Genomic DNA, 7,507 nt, shown 5'->3' with positions numbered 1-7,507 from the left:
GCTGCAGTTGCTGACTGCAGCATACTGATTGCAATGGGGAACTTACTATGTATTTGTGGAATAACTGAATTAAATACTGTAACTAATTAATAATTTATCACAAAAATACAAAGCATAAGCCAACTATAAATATTATGAATTTTAAAATCCTAAATCATATATTTGCAAATAAAACTCACCATAATTTAACAACAATTATTATAGAATACATTAAGACAATGTATCTTATTAATGTGACAGAAATATGTGACTAGCTCATTACCAGAAAAGATGATTATCTTCAATATCAGTAAGTCTGGAAATAGATCCTTTTTATTAAACTAGCTATTTTTTAAAAAAAAAACAAAGCAGAAATATAAAATATAACCATAAGACCAATACGTATCATTATATTTGCTTGTAAAGCATTATTTATTCCCTTTAACGCAAGGAACAAGAAAAATATGCTTATTTTCTCAGCCATTATTTGGCATTGCTCTTTGTTTGTAGAGACTGCAATTGAAGAACTAAATGAAAAATTAACAGAAAAATCTTTCAGTAGGATCACAATTCTTTTAGAACCTGTCTATAAGAACCAGATGGAAAAATAAAATGAAAATGAGACAAGATTCTATTTACAATAGTGAAAACAAATGTAAAGAACTTAGGATTAAATCATGCAAATGAGGAGTCAGAGACCTTGGAGAAAAACCAGCAGTGAGGCTTCATTAGCTCAAACAGGAAATAATGTTTTAAGATGGAGAGAATTTCAAACAGTGCCAAAAGCTGGTTAAGTTTAAGTAAAATACAGACCTAAATATAAACACTGGATATCAAGACAAAGAGTTAATTGGACTTTTAGTGAGATTTCTATATGCAGAAAACCAGATTTTTACTGAAGGACATGAAATATTTAGCCAATAACTAGGGATGCACTGTTTCATGACAAGATTTTTAATTTCCTGTAGCTAATATTTTAAGTGAGTACAATTTTACCCAATATCATTTTTTTAATAAACTCATTAATGAAGGCTTAGGATATTTATCAACATGATAAAATATATCTATGTTAGCCTAAATTCTTTATCCCTAATGGAGAAACAATAGAAGAATTTCTAATTAAATGAAGAAAAAGATACTATTATTGTTTAACATTTTACTGGAAGTAAAGTAACCTATACAAATTGCCTAAGAGATAAAACTATCACTATTTACTGATAATGTGACAGCATAAGATAATTCAGTAAGATAGCAAGGCATAAAATTAATATACAGAGATCAATGTCATTTATATAATCAGAAACTAATGTGAATTTAAAAACTTGATTTCCAATAGTTGCACAAAATATAAACTACCAAGAAAGAAACTTAATTTTAAATATGTAAAGCCCTTATGAAGAAAAAAAATTTCAATACTCCTAAAGACATAGGGAAAGACTTGAACAAATGAAAATACATAATATGCTCTTATTTGAATATTTCAACATCAACATTATATTATTATCCCTAAGTATTTTAACATGTTTCTAATTTTTAAAAAAGAAGGAATTTCTTTGTAAGAAAAAATTTGAAGTAAAATAAGCACAGAAAATAAACAAAAAGAAAACTCAGAAAAGTTTCAGAAAAAAAGAACAGTGGGTGGGAAAGCCATTATCCAACGTTTAAATGTGTTATAAAATATAAACAGTGAAAACACACATAAATAGATAGATCAATGGAATTAAAACAGAAAGCCCAGGAACAGAAACCCATAGACTTGAAATTTAATTTATGATCAAGATGGTATATCAGATGAGTGGGAAAACAAGACAGGAAAAATTTCATAGTTAATTAGGCCAAAAAACTATCAGATCCAATCATACAGCAGGACAATTCCAAAAGAATTAGTAATTTATATTGATATTTTAAAATAAAATATTAAAATGATAAGAAGAAATCATACAATTCTTTCAATAAGAGAAGGCCATTTGATGACTCAAATTTCTGAAGCCATACAAAAGATGAATATAGTTTAACCACATGTTTTTAAAAGTATTAAAAATGTTCAAAAAATAAATAATAAATTGGGGGACAGATTTTCAACTCATATAACAAAATGCTTTACTTTTTCCTATTTATAAAGAGCTTCTAGAAAAGAGAAAACTCCATGAAAAAATTAAAGAATACAGAGTGATAAATGTATGCACTATGAATAAATAAATACAACAGAATGCAATGACTGTTACACATGAGAAAGGTGTTTAGTATAACACATATAAGAAAAAGCAAATGTGATACCATTTCTCACTATCAGATTAGCAAAAATTCAAAAACTAGAAAATGCACAGTGTTATTAATGCATGAAGGGAATGAATACCCATATATATATATACACATACTGGAGAAAGGGTAAATGTTTATCTTTTATTGTATAAATGTTATATTTTACATGAAAAACATTATTATATAAAAATGATATGCTTTATTTTTATGTTTACTCCATACACAAAGTAATTTTGTAAGAACTATCAAAATTATAAATACACTTGTGCTTTTTTACCATACAATTTTATTCCTGGCAACTTGGTCTTCTTATACAGTTGTGCTAATTTGGATATGTACAAGTTTAATCATGGTTCAGTTCAGTTCAGTTCAGTCTCTCAGTGGTGTCTGACTCTTTGCGACCCCATGAATCACAGCACGCCAGGCCTCCCTGTCCATCACCAATTCCCTGAGTTCGCTCAAACTCACTTCCATCGAGTTGGTGATGCCATCTAGCCATCTCATCCTCTGTCGTCCCCTTCTCCTCCTGTTCCCAATCCCTCCCAGCATCAGAGCCTTTTCCGTAGAGTCAACTCTTCACATGAGGTGGCCAAAGTACTTGAGTTTTAGCTTTAGCATCATTCTTTACAAAGAACACCCAGGGCTGATCTCCTTTAGAATGGACTGGTTGGATCTCCTTGCAGTCCAAGGGACTCTCTATCATGGTAGTAGTGTTGATAATGGCAAAAGACTGGAAAAACTTAAATGTCAATTGAAAAGTGAAAGTGTTAGTCACTCAGTCGTGTCTGACTCTTTGCAACCCCATGAACTATATAGCCCCTGAGGCTCCTCTGTCCGTAGAATTGTCCAGGCAAGAATACTGGAGTGGGTTGCCATTCCCTTCTCCAGGCAATCTTCCCAACCCAGGGATCAAACCCAGGTCTCCTGAATTGTAGGCTGATTCTTTACTAGATGAGCTGGTAACTCCATAAAATGCAATCAAATTATTAAAAAAGTTTAAGGATGCTGCCCTATACTAAATGAAGACACCCTAAAGGTATATTGCCAAGTGACAAAAGTATATTGTTGAGGAATAACTTTTGTTTTAAAAAAAGAAAAAAAAATTAAAAATCTGTAATTTCTTTAGGACTTCCCTGGTGGCTCAGAAAGCAAAGAAACCATCTGCAATACAAAAGCCCAGATTCAATTCCTGGGTCGGGAAGATCCCCTGGAGATTTTCCCTGGAGAAGGGAATGGCTACCCACTCCAGTTTCTGGCCTGAAAAATTCCATGGACAGAGGAGCCTGTCAGGCTACAGTCTAATGGGGTCACAGAAAGTCAGACATGACTAAGCAACTAACACTCATAATTACTTTCAGTTCAGTTCAGTTAAATCACTCAGTCGTCTCCAACTCTTTGCGACCCCATGAATTGCAGCACGCTAGGCCTCCCTGTCCATCACCAACTCCTGGAGTTCACTCAGACTCACATCCATCGAGCCAGTGATGCCATCCAGCCATCTAATCCTCTGTCGTCCCCTTCTCCTCCTGCCCCCAATCCCTCACAGCATCAGAGTCTTTTCCAGTGAGTACACTCTTTGCATGAGGTGGCCAAAGTACTGGAGTTTCAGCTTCAGCATCATTTCCTCCAAAGAAATCCCAGGGCTGATATCCTTCAGAATGGACTGGTTGGATCTCCTTGCAGTCAAATTTTCCAGTAGTCATGTATGGATGTGAGAGTTGGACTGTGAAGAAAGCTGAGCGCCAAAGAATTGATGCTTTTGAACTGTAGTGTTGGAGAAGACTCTTGAGGATTCATGTCAATGTATGGCAAAACCAATACAGAATTGTAAAGTAAAATAAAAAATAAATTAAAAAAAAAAAGAAAGAAAGAAAAACCATAGCCTTGACTAGATGGACGATTTTTGGCAAAGTAATGTCTCTGCTTTTCAACATGCTATCTAGGTTGGTCATAACTTTTCTTCAGGGAAACAAGTGTCTTTTAATTTCATGGCTGCAATCACCATCTGCAGTGATTTTGGAGCCCCAAAAAATAAAGTCAGCCACTGTTTCCACTGTTTCCCCATCTATTTTGTGTTTACTGATTTGCTGGAGAGAGGTGACAAGGGAACTGGGAAGATGGCAAATAGGATGAGAGGAAGAACTTTTACCATATACCATTCATGCTTTTTGGCCTTTAAATACCATGGATGTTAAAAACTTTTCTTTTCATACTGTCAAATTATTTTGAAAATTTTTCAGGAAGAATAAATTATTAAAAATAGACAAAATAGTGAACAAAATACCTTCCCCTACTGAAAATTAAAACACACTCTAAAAAGTCAACTGTGCATCAAAATTAATACTGTATTATATTGGCCCAACAAAAGTAGGCATGACAATGGTGAAAGACATAGAGATGCACCTACATATGCACAAAATATAGTATATGAGAAATATGATAAATGTCAGGAAAAAGGAGGGATTATTCAATTAATGGTAGTAAAATTGCTGCTGCTGCTGTTGCTGCATCACTTCAGTTGTGTCCGACTCTTTGAGACCTTATGGACTGTATAGCCCTCCAGGCTCCTCTGTCCACAGGGATTCTCCAAGCAAGAATACTGGAATGGGTTGCCATGGCCTCTTCCAGGGGATCTTCCCAACCTAAGGACCAAGCCAGTGTCTCTCATGTCTCCTGCATTGGTAGGCAGGTTCTTTACCACTAGCACCACCTGAAATTAACAGGCAACAATTTAGGAAAAAATAGTACAGTTAGAGCCCAACTTTATAAACCATAAACTAATTCTAAAAGTACAAAAGGAAAAATAGACATTTTTGATAGCAGGCCCAGTGCAAAGAGAATTCTCCATATTGTTTATGAGGATGGGTTGATTATACTTGGAATCCATGCTCTAAAACCACTTAGAATGGTCTGTTAAGTGAGCTTTCAGAGAAAAACCCTTTTAGAACCATCTCGTTACCAATGACCCAGAAGAGACAGCTATTTCAAATCAGCTCTTCACAGGCAGTTAAACAAACTTCTGTTGCTTATGCTGCAATCTGTTTTCTTCACTAAAAATTCACAGCTGTTCTCTGTTGTCACTTTGAACTATCCAGCGATAGCAGTTTTGATTATTCTTTTTAGATTTCATCCTGCTACAGGTACCTAAATGGTTCTTGTAATTGGCCCATCTTCTAGGTTGTGCTGCTGATCACGGAGTATTTTCCTAAAAGGGCTCTTGATTTGCACTGAATGCCAAAGCTAGATTTTCAGCATGAAATCAACTTTCCTCCACTCTTTTTTCCCAGCATCATGAATTTTTATTTTATTGCTAACTGCACTGCCTTTAAGTCTAACACTTTATCTTACATGTTAAACAAATGACTATAAAACATAAAAGTACTTTTATCTTAAGATTTATTTTCCCTTTCCTTTCTCTGCTCTCCTTCCTGTTTACCAAGGACTTTATATTCATCAACTCTCAATCTGTCAATTACACAAAAAGAAATTTGTGCAAACAAATATGGTATCTAGACATGCCAGGAGTATTTCTTTTATTCTTTGTTTGTTTGATCCCTTATTTACTTGTTTTAATAAAGCAGAGCTAGGGAGTAAGATGGAATCAAACTATACCTGGGCTCAGTTCCATATCTAGCTGTTATATAAGAGATCATAAATACCTTACTTAACTTTGCTAAAATTCAGGTTCCTTAACTGTCAACTAGGGATAACACTCTTCTCATATAATTGTTTTTAGGACAAATAAATTTCACTGTAAAACTAGGTATCTTGGGTTTCTCTGATGGCTCAGCAGGTAAAGAATCCCTCTGCAATGCAGGAGACACAGGAGAAATGGATTCAATCCCTGAGTTGAGAAGATCCCCTGAAAAAGGAAATGGCAACTCATTCCAGCATTCTTGCCTGAAAAAATCCCATGGACAGAGGAACCTGGTGGGCTACATCCACAGGGTTGCAAAGAATCGTGTACAACTGAGCAACTAAGCACAAGCACTAGGTATCCTGATGCTAGCAAAACATCTTAGTTGTTTATCTTATACTTTATATACCTGAAATATTTGGCAATTATAAATATTGGTACTGTTTCTTGCAAAAGAATGATGTGAGTGGGAACAGCGGCCTCAGCAATCTAACAGCCACTGTGAGAATGCTTTTCTGTTATTATGCAGATTGCTATCACCCTTTTGATATATGTCAGATGACTGCATCCTAGATCCAGACAAAGCAATGATTTTCCCTGTCTGTTTTTTCATGGGGAGACTTTCAGGCAGAGAAGCTGATGCCTTGCTCCCCAGGAAGGGATCTGCTTCAGGACTGAAAACCTGTGAGCAGAAGTGCTCTTCCTGGAGGCACTGGTAACCTATGTGAACTGTGCTTTAAATGTTTGATGAATACAGCTCTGACAACAGAGCAATTTCTCGAGAATAAGTCAAAAGCTCAGACTTGGAAATCTAGACCTACATGGTCCATCCACCTAGTCAAAGGTGTTTATTGCAATCCATTTAACTTCCTACTAAAGGTATGTCTAAACTTGGTGAGATTAAAGTGTTCCAAAACAGTGGAAACAGTGATAGACTTTATTTTGGGGGGCTCCAAAATCAGTGTAGATATTGACTGCAGCCATGAAATTAAAAGGCACTTACTCCTTGGAAGGAAAGTTATGCCCAACCTAGACAGCATATTAAAAAGCAGAGACATTACTTTGCCAACAAAGGTCCATCTAGGTAAGGCTATGGTTTTTCCAGTAGTCATGTATGGATGTGAGAGTTGGACTGTAAAGAAAGCTGAGCACCGAAGAACTGATGCTTCTGAAAACTGTGGTGTTTGAGAAGACTCTTGAGAGTCCCTTGGACTGCAAGGAGATCCAACCAGTCCATCCTAAAGGAAATCAGTCCTGAATATTCATTGGCAGGACTGATGCTGAAGCTGAAACTCCAATACTTTGGCCACTTGATGCGAAGAATTGACTTACTGGAAACGACCCTGATGCTGGGAAAGAGAGAAGGTGGGAGGAGAAGACAGGGAGGCCTGGTGTGCTGCAGTCCATGGTGTCGCAAAGAGTCAGACACGACTGAGCAACTGAACTGAATTGAACGGAAGGGGTTCCAAGAGGATGATGGAGACCAGAAATAATAAAGAAACATTGGCCAGGTAAGAATGCTGCTTCTTTTGTGAATGATGAGCAATAAGCAAGACCCTTAGAGCTGGATCTGGGCTGTCTTAGGTATGATGGATAATTGGTATAGATGCACTGATGTTTCCTTCCTCA

This window comes from Oryx dammah, unplaced genomic scaffold (assembly GCF_014754425.2).
Source record: "Oryx dammah isolate SB20612 unplaced genomic scaffold, SCBI_Odam_1.1 HiC_scaffold_11072, whole genome shotgun sequence".
NCBI lineage: Eukaryota > Metazoa > Chordata > Mammalia > Artiodactyla > Bovidae > Oryx > Oryx dammah.
Note: the sequence above shows the minus strand (reverse complement) of the source record.